Consider the following 16465-nt stretch of genomic DNA (forward strand, 5'->3'; position numbering starts at 1 on the left):
GCAGTAAGTGCTCTTAACTGCTGAGCCATCTCTCCGGCACCCCTCCCTTGTATTTTCTTTTAAAAATATTTTTATTAATGATTGTTTCTCATCCCATTTCCCCATTACAGGCTTAGCTTCCTGAGCACAAATACAGTATCTCCAACCCTTCCCTCACAACTTTTCAGCTGCCAACTCAGCATTACTCGCACAGTGGGTATTCAGTAAGCACACTGATGGGCATTCAACACTTCGGCAAAATCAACAGCCCCAGCCCGGTACACACCAGACACTGAAAAACTAGGTCATGTATTTGGCCCAGGCAGCATGGTTCATCTGGACAGGGTCTATGAACAGTGTAAAGCAACCAAACACACAACACACACACACACACACACACACACACACACACACACACACACACACACAGCCTTCTGGGAAAATTACTTTTTTTGCAAAGATGCCAAAGTCTGAGAATGGCTAAAACCTGGGGATTTTCCACAGAGTCATCAAGTGGCTTAAATAATTAGAATGAAGGTTCCCTTGTGAGATCACTACCAGCAAAACAGGAGCAGTTTCTGGGCCAAGGTTAGCCATGCTCATAAAGAGAAATGTCTCACACTAACAGCAAAGAATTCAAGGAAGGAAGAAATCCTGGAGCCTGCAGCCAGCGCAAGGGGCAGACAGAATACTGAGTCCTCCATGGCTGGGCCGAAAGAGAAGGCTCCAGAAAACACAAGTGCTGTGGTGAAGGTGAGTAATCCAGTTTTATAAAAGGCTTCAGTCTATATGGGAGGCATTAGGGGTATTTGTTTTAATAACATTCCAAGTGCAAACCTTCTCTCTGGTGATAGAATTTCTTACCATTTTTATGAAGTCGAAAATGAAAACTAAGTGAAAGCAAAAGAATCTAATTTCCTATAATAAGGTTTTGCTTTTAGTCGCTTATAAATGCAAAAGCGTGGGGCCTTGGACACCAGAAGGCATATGTTGAAATAAGAAAAATAAAATAAAACCTTAGAAACCCACTCATAAATATTGACCTTCTCCTTCTTGCCACCTCCAGCTCCGGTTTAAAACTTCACACCTGTGTGCCTACATGCACACCCCCACACCCCAGAGGAGAGACAACACCACCAGCTTTCAGAGGCTGTGTGAGGCTCACTGTGAGCAGACCTGTTCTCCTGATAGAACACATTTGTTCAATGCATTCATCACCTCTGGGTGAAAGCCCGTGGAATTCGACTCAGTCTTGCCAACACCCCAAACTCAGAAGTGGTGAGGGATCCCACGAGATCCCCAGTGCCCAACTGGAGGCTCAGGGTCTTCAGGGCCTCCCTGAGTAAAGGCTCTGAAAATTACACATAAGATCTGTTGTGTGAGCCTTACCTAGGGAGACAAACGAGATGTCTATACACCCTAGACAGGGGCCAACAGCAGACCAATAGCAGTTTCATCCATCCCCATCTCGCTTGTAGAAGCAATCATGTTAACAAGGATGGCTTTACAGGAGATGGGTGAGGGACTACCTGTAAGGTACCTACAGTACCTTCCTCAGAGGGAAACTACCATTTCCCTCATTCTCCACTGAATGAGCTGTGCCTACTTGCAAGATACCTTCACAATCACAAGGGGACTTTGTTTAGGACACACCCTCATAGGAGGGGGAGGAGGGTCTTTGGTTTCTCACCTGAGAGGCCAGCTGCTCTTCCCACTTGTATGTAATTGCCCTAATTGCACGTGGCCTCAGGCTCTTGAGAGGTGCTAAATACACTGTCTGGGGAGGGTTAACTGAGGGGCTCCCTCTTTGCAGCCATCATCCATGATGGGTGAAGACTTCTTACTGTACTGCTTTGAGTCACCCAGGCTCCCAAAAGCGCACAAGAAACAACTCTTCCATCCATGAAATTTAGAGGGTGGTTGTAACTGCTTAGGAATGCTTTTTTTTAAAATTACCAAATAGGTAACGAAAAATGATCCAAAACCATCTAAATGCTGGATCTAGTTTTGAAAAGTCTGTAACCAGATTGTAGCAGTTACTTTCCTCATCACTGAGAAGCAACGTCACAGAGAGAGGGCTTTACTCTAACGCGTAGTTTAAGGAGATACATTCCACCTTGGCAAAGGAGGCTCAGAGGAAGTACTGGGAGGCTGTCTAGTCATATCACAACTCTTAGGAAGCAGAGAGTGTACAGGAAGTAGGGCAGAACTTTAAAAGTTCAAGGCCTGCCCTCCAGTGATGACAGCCTTCCAGAGCAACATCACCAGCTGGGGACCAAGTGTGCAAACGTGAGTGCACGGGACATTCAGAAGAAGGGACCCAAAGTCACACATGGCAAATATCCCCTATACTGTCTGGCTCTGAAGTCATAAGGGGATTCGATGTGCCAGGGGTTTTTCAATAATTGTCACTGCCTCAATTTCATCCTAGAATCTCACAGTCTCCAAGGGAGGGGTGGAGCAATTTTAAAATCCCCTCTAAGTGATACTTATGTGCAGGCATGGTAGAAAAAACACTTAATGACAGGGATAATTTACTAAAAAGTAGTTATTACTATTCATCTACACATGTATGTAGTGTAGAATCTCACAACAAGAAACAAAATGCCCCTGCTTTATAAAATGATTACGCATTCCATAAAAATATCCTATGTTAATCCTGTTTGCATCCATATTCCACCCGACTATGATTTCATTTACTAAGTGTGAGGCATTTACCAGTGAATGCCGAAAACCTGACCAACATAGAATAAAGTTTTAAGAACCACAAACTAGATACTAAAAGGCTCACATGCTTCCAGGGGTCCATGTTTGTTTGCTAAGATGAATAGCCCCTTTGGTGTAAGCCAACAGGAAGAGACTGATGGGGACATTACATCATGGCTTCAAAGAAACAGACGTGTTACCCAACTTGAATGTCATAAGCCTGTGCCCCAATAAGCCAAGGATCAGTCGCCATCCTCAATAACCAATTAGAAAAACCAAATTAACGGGGAAAAGCAGAAAAAGGAGATTTGTTCATTGTAGCCAGATTAATAAGAGGGACAAAATAATATTCTTGAAAGTAATCCCAATCTAAGTCATACTTCATATGATTTAGTTAACAAGGCAAAACAATACATAGTATATTTTAGAAGACAAAAGCATACTTTGCATCTTTGCCTTTTAAATTACAAGAGGGGTTGTTCATGTGGGCAGTCTCACTTCCTACTGATGGGGGGAGGGGAATAAAGGCTGAAGACGGTTAATTTTATAGGGTTTGTGGTCCCCCATAGCTTATCCTCCTGCCTGAGGCAGCTGGGGTGTGGGGTAAGGACAGTACTTCCCAAGTACACTATGCCTGCTAGTGTTCTGTATTCTTCACTGGCCCAGGCTGCAGTTATACCCCACCCTCGTGGGCAGAGGCAAGGCACTCCAGGCTTGCAGACCATCATTAGGTCTCTGCTGATTGGCCAGTTCTTAAACCTTCTGTAAAGAAAGCATGCATGGTACCCATCACAAAGTCATTGACTCCCTAATTTAAAATGCCAATTTTATTGGGTTGTAAAGTCTACAATATTAAGAATAACTTGTGTTTGTTTTAATTTGATCAGGCAAACCTCTTTCTTTTTTAGTATGTAGTCTAGAAGTAGACAGCATTTCTAGATATGGGGAGATAGCTCAAGGAGTGAAGGACTTGCTTTGCAAGAGTAAGGGCTGAAGTTCAGAGACCCAGAATGCACACAAACACTGGATAGGCATGGATGCCACCTGTAACCACAGAACTCAGGAGGCAGAGAAAAGGGATCCCCAGGCCATGCTAGATAGCTAGACTGCCTGAATCGATAAGCTCTGGGTTCATGTGAAAGACCCTGCCCCAGTATATAAGGTGGAAAATGATGAAGGAAGACAGCCAACATCAAGCTCTTGCCTTACACACACACATACACACACACACACACACACACACACACACACACACACACACACTTATGTATGCATACCACACATACATACATGTGGAAAAAGATTTGATCTGGCTACTAAGGGGAGACCCTGATCTGCTAGAGGTATATTGCAATATGAGTCCTTTGATTGTGGGGGAGGGGAGAGAGATGGAGCAAGCTCAAGGATAGGCCAGCCTCTGCTTTCTTTGTGTATGTGTGTTTATGCACGGGTGTGGGGGGAGTGTGCAAATGGGCGTGTGGAAGCCAGAGGTTGGCACTGCTTGCCTTCCTCAATCGCCTTCCACTCACTGATTTATTTGTTTCCAGACAAGGTCTCTAGCTGGCCTAGATCTTGCTGATTTGGCTAGACTGACTAGCCAGCAAGAGCCAGGGTCCTCTGGTCACTGCCTCCCCAGCACTGGGATTATAGGGCCACACAGCCACACAGGCTTTTCTATGTGGGTTCTAGGAGGACAAACTTAGGTCTCCATGTTTGCACAGCAAACACTCTTGACTGAGCCTTCTCCTCCAGCACTGCGTCTTCCTTGAGTGCGGTTATGGGCAGGGATTTTGTTGCTGTGAGGAAAGTTCTCCCTGATTAATGAGGTTAAAGAGAAGCAGGACAACAAAAGCCCGGGCCCATGGTGGAGTCACAGAGCTCTTGAGTCAACTCTGAACTGTTGACCTTCTGATCTCATGTGATGCACAATGATCACATACTTTATTACTCAACACATCATTACTTGAATATCTATTATGTGTGATCAAAAGAATCTGACTAGTCCACCTGCCAACGGCAGGAGACCAAGTTTCTCCAGGATCTTGGCTTTCTGATCACATCCGTCAGACTCAGGTCTGGCTTGCAAACAAACACAACCTACAGAGGAAAAGAGGAATAAATCAGGAGGCAGCAACCCCAGAGCTAGAGTTCTGGTTCTATCATCACAAGAACTCACTTGAATCTTTTTGAGATACTACCCTTCAGCTGCCAACCTCAAGAGCACCTCATGATCCAAGATAACTATGAGAGCTCCTGCCTTTACATTCACATTCCAAGGCACAGGAAGAGGAGAGCAGAGAAGAGTACATTAGTTACTTATTGCTGTGACAAAATACTACACACACACACACCAACAGACAGACAGATGGACAGAGAGAGAGAGAGAGAGAGAGAGAGAGAGAGAGAGAGAGAGTATTTACAACCAGATCAAGTCCTCTCAAGCACTCCAAAGACTTATACCTTGTTGGCCATTTTGTCATAAAAATCATTGAGAAGTAGAGGTGATGGCTTACAATAGCCAATAAAATAGTGGTTTCTCTACTAAGGAAAAGAGGATGTTAATGGAGAGATAATCTCGGCATATCTGCTTTTAAGGAGGAAAATTAGGGTCTTTCAAGAACCAGATTATACAGGGATTTACTATGGAAATTAGTGTAACTGAATGCAGAGGCCAAGAACTCCCAGCATGCTTTCTTCAAGCTGGAGAATCCAGAAAGCTGATGTCACTGAGCTTATGACTGAAACCCTGAGAACTAGGGAAGCCAGTCTCGTGACAAGGGTTATGATGGTTAACTTTAGCTGTCAACTTGACACAACCTAGAATCATCTGGGAAGAGAGTCTCAATGAAAGGTTATCTACACTAGGTTGGCCTGTTGGCATGTCTATGAGGGATTGTCTTAATTAAGATCATTGATATTGGAAGGTCCAGCCCACTATGGGCAGCACCATTCCCTAGACAAGAGGACTTGAACTCACAGAAGTGAAGAATTAACCTGAGCACAAGCAGGCAAGCAAGGAAGCATGCATACATTCATTATGCTCTTAACTGTAAATGTGATGCAACCATCTGTCTCAGGCTCCCTCTGCCTCAATTTCCTTATAATAGACTGCACCTTGACATTATTATCTAAAATAAACCCTTTCTCCCCCAAGTTGCCTTTTGTCAGAATGTTTTATCACATCTTAGGGTTATTATTGCTGTGATGAAACACCATGACCAAAAGCAAACTGGGGAGGAAAGTGTTTATTTGGCTTACACTTCCACACGACTGTCTGTCATTGAAGGAAGTCAGGACAGGAGCTGAACAGGCAAGATCCTGGAGGCAGGAGTTGATGCAGAGGCCATGGAGGGGTGCTGCTTACTGGCTTGCTCATCACGGTTTGATGAGCCTGCCTGCTCATAGAACCCAGGACCAGGGATGGCACCACCTACAATGGGCTGGACCCTCCCCCATCAATCATTAATTAAGAAAATACTTTACAGACTTGTGTACAGCTTGATCTTATGGAGGTATTTTCTTAATTGAGGTTCCCCCCTCTCAAATGACTTTAGCTTGTACCAAGTTGACATAAAACTGACCAGCACACCATAGCAACAGAGATGAAACAAGGGCAGGCTCCAAAGGCCTAACCACTAAGAGCTGTGATTCTGAGGGTGGGAGAAGTTGAAGGTCCCAGTACCAGAAAAGAAGGACTCCATCTTTCACCATTTGCTCTAATGTGTCCTCAACAGGTGCAGGATGCCTGCCTAATTGGTAAGGATGGATTTTCTCTACTCAGTCTACTGACTCAAACACTCATCTTGTCTAAAACCATCCCAAAGCCATGCTGGATGCAGTGTGTTTCCAGCTATGTAGGTTCCCTGGAGCCATTTGAGTTGACACATGTTGCTAACCATCATAATTGTTTAGCCACCATTCCTTCCCAGTTCTCCCAGCTACAGGGCCGTGCCAGTGCCTCCTATACTCTGTTCCCAAATCCATCCCTTCTCCAAGGATCTGACAAGCTCCGTGGAGGGAGCCTGGCTAGTGGAGACTAGGGTAACAGCCCTTCTCTGGTCCTCAAGGGGACTTATTCAGTTGGTTATGTGACTCTTTGTTTTCAGTCCTGCATCACCAGGGAAATTCATGTATGTCTGGATTACAAAAATAATAGATCGTGACTCTCTCTAAATCAACAGCACTGTTTTGCTAGAAGCACAATTTAGCCACTGCATGAACTACACACCCAATTAATTATAAACTATTTCTAATTCATTTCTTCTAAATACATTTGTGTTGTGGTATTGCAGACAGCCCGATATGGACACCCCTTGGGGAAGGGGATGAGGAGGCATGGAGTCAACAACACAGACTCCGGGAGTCAGATGTGTTACAGAGCATGCTGCAGACTCATTTATTGCAGAAATCAGACTTGCCTTTGTATCCCCTTCCCAGCACCCCATTGGTCCTCTAGGCCTCTAGAGATGTGTCGTCCTTTCTCCATTGGCTCTGTCGACCTTGAGCCTCCATGTCAGCAGTCTCTAGCCTCTGCAGCAGACTCCAGGTTGGCCCAAGTGGGAAGTTACTATAGCACATGCTCAATCAAGCTTGACTGGCTCTAGCCCAGTTGGGCCTATTGGCCGTCTTCCTCCTACACATTTGAGCTCATTTTCTCTTGTTGTTCTACTTTCCTTATCCTCAGATTAAGTTCCTACTTCACCTATTTTTCAGTCACTGAACATTTCATCTCAACCAGGAGCCTGTGAGATAGTTAGCCTGGAGCTCACAGGGTCTACACTTCCTCCATCTAAGCAGATGCACCAGACAGATGCAAGCTGTTCCCCTTACTTCTGGCAGAAGGAGACACATGCAGGTTGTGTAGTCATCCTGTTGGAATCAAGAACAGAAACTTCAAGCACAAGAACAATGGTAGAGTGGGGCTGTTCCCTAATGGCACAATGGAACTGTAATTACGACGGGCTACCTCCCAAACTCACTCTCCGTGACAAAAATGACACCCTCACCACAAAGTTTAGCAATCCTTGGTCAGATTCCTACCGCCCTCAGCAAAAAGCACTCATGGCCCATGCCCACTGGGAGGGCTCCTGGCAGGCAGGAGCTCTGACTCAGCACAAGGCTTCTTGGAAGGTAGCTTCTCACTCTGTAGCAATAGCTGTGATTCAAGTGTCCCTGACATCTACTTCCCTCACTGGAATCTCCATCTGCTGCTGTGACTGCCAACCCTTCTCTAGACTATGTCTGTCTGCTTCCATCGGGCACAGGGGACAAGAAGTTAGTGGTGTATGGAATGTCAATAATTTGTATGTTTTCATAAAATCTTCAAGTCATTGGGGGGGAGTGAAAAGTGCCATGTTTGGGATGCAATGAAGGTGACATTGCAGAGTATGAGGGCCCATCCTGTTATGTCATCCTTATCAAGTCTCATACTGCAACCTCAGCATGACAGACCTTGAAAAATCAATTCTTCTCAGGATGCTTCATCTGGTCCTGAAATGTTGAGGACAAAGCACAAATCAGTCAGTCTAAAAATCTGAGAAACACGTCTCCTTAATCAAGTTAAGTGTAAGAGGCTCAGGAATATCCCTTCAACCATCATAAAAATTCTTCTGCCCCTTAGTGTGCTTTCTGAACAAGCTTGTCACTGTCCCCATTTGCTCAGAATGCTAAATGCTAAAACTAGGAAATTGCAAGGTTCGATTAGTTGCCCTATCATTCCAAGCTTCTGGGACAAAATCAAGAGGCAAGCAAAATCTGGGTCTGGGTTACCTCACTCAGGATGGGTTTTTTTCTAGTTCCATCCATTTGCCTGCAAATTTCATGTTTTTTTTTAACAGCTGAGTAATACTCCATTGTATAAATGTACCACATTTTCTTTATCCATTCTTCAGTGGAGAGACATCTTAGTTGTTTCCAGGTTCTGGCTATTATGAATAAAGCAGCTATGAACATAGTTGAGCAAGTGTCCTTGTGGTAGAATGGAGCATCTTTTGGGTATATGTCCAGGTGTGGTATAGCTAGGTCTTGAGGTAAGTCAATTTCCAATTTTCTAAGAAACCACCATATTGGTTTCCAAAGTGACTGTATAAGTTTGCACTCCCATCAGCAGTGGAGGAGTGTTCCCCTTGCTCCACATCCTCGCCAGCATGAGCTGTCACTTGTAATTTAGATCTTAGCCATTCTGACAAGTGTAAGATGGAATCTCAGAGTTGTTTTGATTTGCATTTTCCTGATGGCTAAAAGAGACAGGCTGATCAATGAATTGAATCAAAGACTCAGGCAGGAATCCACACACTCATGGACACCTGATTTTTGACAAAGAAGCCAAAATTATACAACAGGAAAAAGAAAACATCTTCAAAAAATGGTGCTGGTCTAACTGGATGTAGACATGTAGGAGAACGCAAATAGGTGCATATCTATCACCCTGCATAAAACTCAGTCCAAGTCAATCAGAGTCCTCAACACAAAACCAGAGACACTGAACCTGGTAGAAGATAAAGAGAGGAATAGCCTTGAACACATTAGTACAGGAGACAACTTCCTGAGCAGAACACCAATGGCACAGGCACTAAGATCAACAATTAATGGATGGGACTTTGTGAAACTGAAAAGCTTCTGTAAGGAAAAGGACATTTCTACAATTGGACAATTCTACAGCAGCCTATAGAATGGAAAAAGATCTTCACCAAACCCACATCTGACAGAGGACTGATTTCCAAAATATATAGAGAACTCAAAAAACTAGACACCAACAAACCAAATCATCTAGTTTAAAAATGGGGTACAGATCTAAACAGAGAATTCTCAACAAAAGAATCTCAAATGACCCAGAAGCATTTAAAGAAATGTTCAACATCCTAAAAGTAATTTTTAAGAGAGTCATTGGTTTCCTTAACCATAATTCCCATATCAGGTTCTTGCTCCCAACATGTACATAGTCATTTGATAAATATTTTTAATGATCCCAGAAGTATTTCATCATTCTTGAGCTAATCGTTCAGAATAGAAGAGTGAGCAAGACATGAGACCCAAGCAAAAAGTCAGGGCAGGAACTCAAGCAGAAACCATGAAGAATGCTGCTTGCTGGCTTGGTAATAGGCTCATGCTTAAGTAGCTTTCTTATACAGGATCACCTGTCCAGGGAAAGATTCTGGACCCTCCTACATTGATTAATAGTCAATGCAATGCCTCACAGATATGTCCATAGGCCAACCTGATAAAGACAATTATCCAATTGAGACTCTTTTCAGGTGATGACAGTTAATGCTAACTAGAACATCTTGTGTTGCTGTGTTCTGATATAGAAAGCTTCCAAATAATCTATAGTTCCTAAATTCAGACCTTGCTTTTTTGCAAGGTATATAGAGAGAATGTATCTTATTCTATACCTTGTTAGCTTGATACACACATACACATCTCAATGTGTATATATACATGTGCGGGCATATAATATATGTAAGAGTTTACAATTGTACACACACGTGCTCATATACTTTAGATACACAATACTAACAGCTATTTCTATAGTCCTCCAGATCCAGGGATATCTGAAGGTTTAACCTTGGTCAACATGACCTCAAGAAATGTAGACGTTCACATTAGATGGGAAGTTCACACTAGATGGAAGATGAATGTGAATCCAGTAGGGGACCAAATAGTTTTCCAAGCACCTGTTCTTCATCACTGACACTCTAGGAGGCTTGGACCAGGTAATACTGAGTTGCAGGTGCATTATGGGGGCCAGCCTCCAGTCACATCACTGAGTAGTAGTCCCAGAGAAAACAACTTCAGGGAAAGATTTCAGGCAGAGTAAAGAGAAAGTACCAAATAGCTAGACAAGAAGGAATTTAGTATACAGAGCAATAGGATGGTCAATGGTGAATGTGAGTCAGTTTTATTGCTGGGAGTGAATACCTAACAACAAGTTTAGGGAGAAAAGACATACTTCCATTCACACTTTCACAGGTTTCTGACCATCATTGGAGAGGGTGTGGCAGAGGAGGGCCACTCACATCCTAATTGACAGGAAGCAGAGAGGGAACAGGAAGAGGCCATGGCAAGATACAGCTTCTAAGGACACACAGCCAGTGATAACGTCCTCTGAGTTCCTGCCTCCTCCCTTTTAGCACCTCCTAATAATTCCATCATATTATCAATCCATCAAGGGACACTACTCCATTCATTTGAGCAGAGTCCTGGGAAGCCCATCACAGACAAAACCCAAAGTGCACCTTACTAACCCTCTAGATGTTTCTCATTACAATCAAATTGACTGCCATGAAAGGCACCTGTGGAGGCTGGAAAATGGGACAGTGCTACTCAAAGAGAAGTTAACAGGTCATGAAAAAGAATAGATTTGTGTGCAAGTGTTTGTGTATGCATGCACTTGTGTGTGTGTGTGTGTGTGTGTGTGTGTGTGTGTGTGTGTGTGTGTGTGTGTTGTCTTAGTGTTTCTATTGCTGTGAAGAGACACCATGACCACAGAAACTCTTATAAAGGAAAACATTTAATTGGGGCTGGCTGACAGTTTCAGAGGTCTAGTCTATATCATCATGGTGGGACATGGTGGCATTCAGGCAGACATGGTGCTGGAGAAGGGGTTGAGAGCTCTACATCTTGATCCATAGGCAGCATAAGGAAACTGCGTGACACAGTAACATAGCTTGAACATAGGTGACCTCAAACCCTGCCCTCACAGTGACACACCTCCTCCAACAAGGCTACACCTACTCCTACAATGCCACACTTCCTAATAGTGACACTCCCCATGGGGGCCATTTTCTTTCAAACCACCACAAATGTCATATATATATATATATATATATATATATATATATATATATATATATATATATATATATATATATACACGAGTGCCCACAGAAGCCAGAAGAGGGTATCAGATCTTCTAGAGTTGGAGTTACAGGCATTTGTGAGCTGTTCGATATGAGGGCTGAGAAATGAACTCAGGTCCTCTGAGAGAACAACAAACACTCTTAACCCTTGAGCCATCTCTCTAACCCTATGAGTATAGATCTTTTGAACTGCCTGACATGGGTGCTGGGAACTGCATTCTGGTCCCCTGGAAGAGCAGCAAGCACTCTTAGTCATCCAGCCCCGGGAGTATAGATTTTAACTGAAGAGCAATGGGAAGGTATTGGTTAAATTTTAAGCAGTTGGGGTGGGGTACATTTTCTGATGTTTCTAAACTTATTTGGTTGCTGCAGGACAAAGGGGGTCACGTTGTAAGGAGTAATAGTGCATGGAAAGATGGAGGATATTCATGAAGATTATCAGCGTTCCAAATCAAGCCAGCAAGGCCTGTTAGGAGCAGGTTCTGTGGTAGAACCCAGAAACTGTACTTTTCGTTCCGTTCCGTTCTCACCCTGCTCTCTGTGCACAGCGTACTTGCACTGGAACCTTCCACGGCCTCCTCTGCCCTCTGCTCCTGCTGGACTCAGTGGAGCAGAGGGCAGAGGAGGATGCCGCAGGGATGCATCACCTAGCTTCCTCTCTGCCGTGTCACTGCAGAGGCTCACTGGTGGCCCAAGGTCCTGTCTGGTGTCCCTTCCTACAGCTTTGCAATTGGAGGCCTGGCAGCAGTTCATCGCATGTCCCCACACACTGGCCTACACCTCCGTCAAGTCTCCCTTTGTCTAACTCTCTACGCCCTCGAAGGTGCTGTCTGTTTCCCGTTGAGAAACGGATGGAGGCTTGAACCCTACACAGTGTTATGACGTAGACCAACACCGAATGTGTCAGAGTGGCCCAGAGGAAGGTCATCTGTGTCGCTATTACCGCAGATGAAGCAAGGAAGTTTCTAGTGATCTTTCAAAGGATCTCTATTTACACAGAATTACTGTGTTTGAAGGGATGAGTCAATGTGCAATATTTCATTCTGAGATAAGTCTAAACAAATGAGTTGATTTGTAGCTTTTGTAAGATGGCTGTACAAGAAGGCTGATGAAGACCTGAGTTCAAATCCCCAATTCTCACATTAAAAACAAACAACCAAACAAAGGATACAAACAATGGTTGTATGCGCACTTGTATCCTCAGTGTATGGGGGAAGAGGAAGAGACAGGAGGCTCCCTGGGGCTTGCTGTCTGCTGGCACCAGCTTCAAGGAGAGACCCTGTCTCAAGAGAATGAGGTGATGAGTGACACAGCAGGGTATCCAAAGTTCTCCTCCTCCAGCCTCTGCATACATAAGTGTGAACATCTGTACATACATGTGTGTATGTCACACACACACACACACACACACACACACACACACACACACACACACCTCTTATTTTTGCCTCAGTGCCATCTTTGATGACTTTTCATTTAAACTTTTATACCCTTACTACACTTGGCTCTGTGGGGATAGTCTGTGGAAGGAGACAGCCCACGAAGAAGCCTCTTTTGTTGCTCACTGCATCCACACAACCTAGAACAACACCCAGACATAGAATTTAATAAGTAAACCTTGTTAAAGGATAGAACTGGAGGAATAAAGACAAGATGACAAAGGAAAGAAGAAGAAAAGCATGGGCTTTAGAGTCAGAAGGTAGGGATAAGTTGCACACCCCTCTCCCCAAATTACTACTAGCTGGGCTTCCGTACATGCCAAACTTATTTCTCGGGGCTCTGTTTCCATTTAGATATAGATAAAACTAGGCTAGGAAACCCTCTCCTATTATTACCACAACTGGCCAAAATGCAGAGAATAAGTTTCTGTGGAATAACTTATTCTTAACCCCAAACGGGACATCTATAACACAACCAACCCATCCACCCATGGCTCAGAACGCATCATGGAAGCGGAGGAGGAAGACTGTAAGAGCCAGAAGGCCAGGAGGACTGCTGGGAGACAGTGTCTCCTGCACAGCACAGGATGTTGCTCCCATGAACTCTTAAAGCTCTAGTTACTTACACAAGAGTTACAGACCACACTAATCAATAGTCTGGCATAAATGAGGGGAGGGCTTACAAGGCCCCACTCTTGGCCGAGGAGCTACTGGCTGTTGATGGCTTCTGGAGAAGGAAGAGTCACTTTTCTTTGGGAGGTGGCTACTGGTAGATTGCCCATGACTCAGTGGGTGACCCCACACCAATGCACTAATTGGACTCAGTGGGTTATGATTTCGACATTTAAAAATAGAGAAAGGATTTCTACCCTATCTGATAGTGTTAGCATCAAATGAGGTGATGTTTCTAAAAGTGATCGAAGCTATCATCACGAGATGCCATTATGATGATTAGAAAAACTGTGTCTGTGAAGATAGGTTCCACCTGACTTTTTTTTTTATTCAGCATAGCTCATCATTTGAAGGACAGGGGAAGATGTTACAATTTTCACTGTTTTCATTCAAGACTTGTTCAGCTCAAGTAGCTGCCAACCCTGGAATCTGGTAGCATGCATCTTGGTGTTAAGGAATGCGGACAGCCGTGGAGCAGACACGACAAGATAACACACACCTTATTCTTCCTGGTTCCTGGAGCAGGAAGGCGAAGCCAGAGGCCAACAAATGCAATCATTCCAGGCAGCTTTGGAGCAAGGTACCAAGTTCAAGTATTTTAAATCCAACACATACAAAGCATCACCTGTGTGAGGGGTGGAGAAGAAGGGATAGGGATGAAAAATAATCAACAAGCAGTGAGTTGGCAAAAACAGAGGAAAGAACCAACAGCGAAATTAAGCCTGTGTGTGTGTGTGTGCACACCCGTGTGCATGCAGGTATGGTATGTTGCCTATCTTTCCCAATCACTCTTAGTCTCATACTCAGTCTGGAGTTACTGATTCACCTAGACTGGCTGGCTAGCAAGATCTAGGGGTACTCCTGTCTTTGCTCCCCAAAACACTAGGGTATATAAGCCACCATATCTGTTCTTCATGTGGGTACTAGAGATGAAACTCAAGTGCTCATCCCTTGTATGGCAAGTGATCCATCACTTATTAGTAAGTGATCCATCTCCCCACCCCATAGTGGAGTTATGTCTCCTTTTAGAAACGAACAGCAAACCTATTTATTATATATAAGCATATTTTTTTAAGTTTTTATGTGTTTGTGTGGATATATATCATGTGATAGGGTTTCCCATAGAGGGCAGAAGAGCTCACTGGGTCTCCTAGAAGTGAAGTTGCAGGCAGTTGTAAGCTGTCTGATGTGGGTGTTGTTCAGAACTATGGAACAGCAGTACATGCTCTTAAAGCTAAGTAATCTCTCAAGCTCCTATAACCATAATTCTAAGTATACCTATAATTCATATCTAAGTGAGAATGAGCCTTCTCAATTTTAGTTAAATTCTTCGGAATTTCCTCCTGTGTTCACTAGGATTCTTCAGAGAAACAGAATCAGTAGATTGGTTCAAATGCAGAGCCGTTCCACAGTAACCTGTGACGGCTCTGCAGATGCCTAAGTCTACAGAGCTTGAGTTCCTTTAATAAAGTGACACGGTTTTACGCAGGATTTATGCAAATGCTCCCGTAGACTCTAAATCATCTCTACGTTATTTTAACACTTAATAAAATGCAAATGCTATTTTGATACTTGTGAAATGAATTGTGTATAGAACGACAAGAAAAATACATATGCAGTACCAGCACATTTTTTTTCTCCTAGTCCTGCTTCCTATCTGTAGTTGGTTGGATATATGGACATCGAGGCTGCAATAGGGAGGGCTGGCTGTGTGCACACAGCGAGGTTCATCCATCTTAAGGAATTGTCTTACACTATTCTGATAAGTCTAACATCTGCAGAGTAGGACAGCAAGTTGTAGACTCCACAGAGCTGAAGCTGTGGTCCAGGTCCACAGCTCTGCTAGCAGAGCTTCTTCTGGTACTGCGGATCAGTCTTTGTTCTGTCCAGACCTTTGGGTGGGGTGAGACCCACTCACTCTATGGAAAGCAATTTGCTTTATTCGATGTCCACCGATTTCGGTAATAAGCTTGTCCCAGTTGTTTCTGTTGATGAAGTACCCTGACAAAAGGGAGTTTATTTCAGCTTACAATTCTAAGTTTGAGCCCACCACTTTGGCAAAACAAGGTGGAAGTGTGAAACAGGTGAGAACAGAGTGAAACAAATACATGCACGCTCATTTGCTTACTTGCTCGCTTGTGCTCTGCTCAATTCTCTACTTTTATGCAGTTCAGATTCCCTGTCTAGGGAATGGTGCCACCTACTGTGAGCTGAACCTTCCCACACCAATGAACATAGTTAAGACAATCCTCCACAGACATGCCCACAGGTCAGCCCAAGGTAGACAATGCCTCATTGAGACTTTCCTTCTAGATGATTCTGAGTTGTGTAGAGTTGACAATTAAAGCAGACCATCACAAAATGTACCTGAAACACATCCTCATGGTTTCTTCCAAAATAGTGTTCAAACAATCTTATGTGCATGAATACATTTGATATTAGACTCTTTGTAGATTTGTAACTAGAATGGAATCACTTGGTTAAAAGACATACGAACTTAAACAGTCAATAAGGTCATACTATTTCACCAACTTACAAAAAGTATTGAGTTCTAAGTTTTATTGAATATTGAAAACCACTAGAGTTTCAAATGGCATCTTCAAAAGATATCTGCATTGGCAGGTGAAAATTAGTGTGCAATTATTTCTATATGTATATTCATTTATCTCAGAGAGTTTGTATCTTCCCAACTCATTACATCAGAAGTTCATTTTGAATTTCTCATTTAGATATTTTTTGTTCAGGTTTTTAAAAAAATCTATAACTATGTATATATGTATATATGTATGTATGTATGTATGTATGTATCTA

General features: G+C 43.4%; 1 long non-coding RNA gene across 1 annotated transcript in view; it reads left to right on the top strand.

Annotated features, from left to right (window-relative positions):
* The first annotated feature begins 432 nt into the window (after nucleotides 1-432).
* The window catches only part of LOC128109367 (uncharacterized), a 37707-nt gene continuing 21674 nt past the window's right edge, over nucleotides 433-16465 (top strand). The window contains exon 1 of the long non-coding RNA XR_008217804.1: nucleotides 433-732. This is a non-coding gene — a long non-coding RNA (uncharacterized LOC128109367). The remainder of the gene's footprint in view (nucleotides 733-16465) is intronic.

Source organism: Peromyscus californicus, unplaced genomic scaffold (genome assembly GCF_007827085.1).
Source record: "Peromyscus californicus insignis strain IS unplaced genomic scaffold, ASM782708v3 Scaffold_14__1_contigs__length_90479793_seg_2, whole genome shotgun sequence".
NCBI lineage: Eukaryota > Metazoa > Chordata > Mammalia > Rodentia > Cricetidae > Peromyscus > Peromyscus californicus.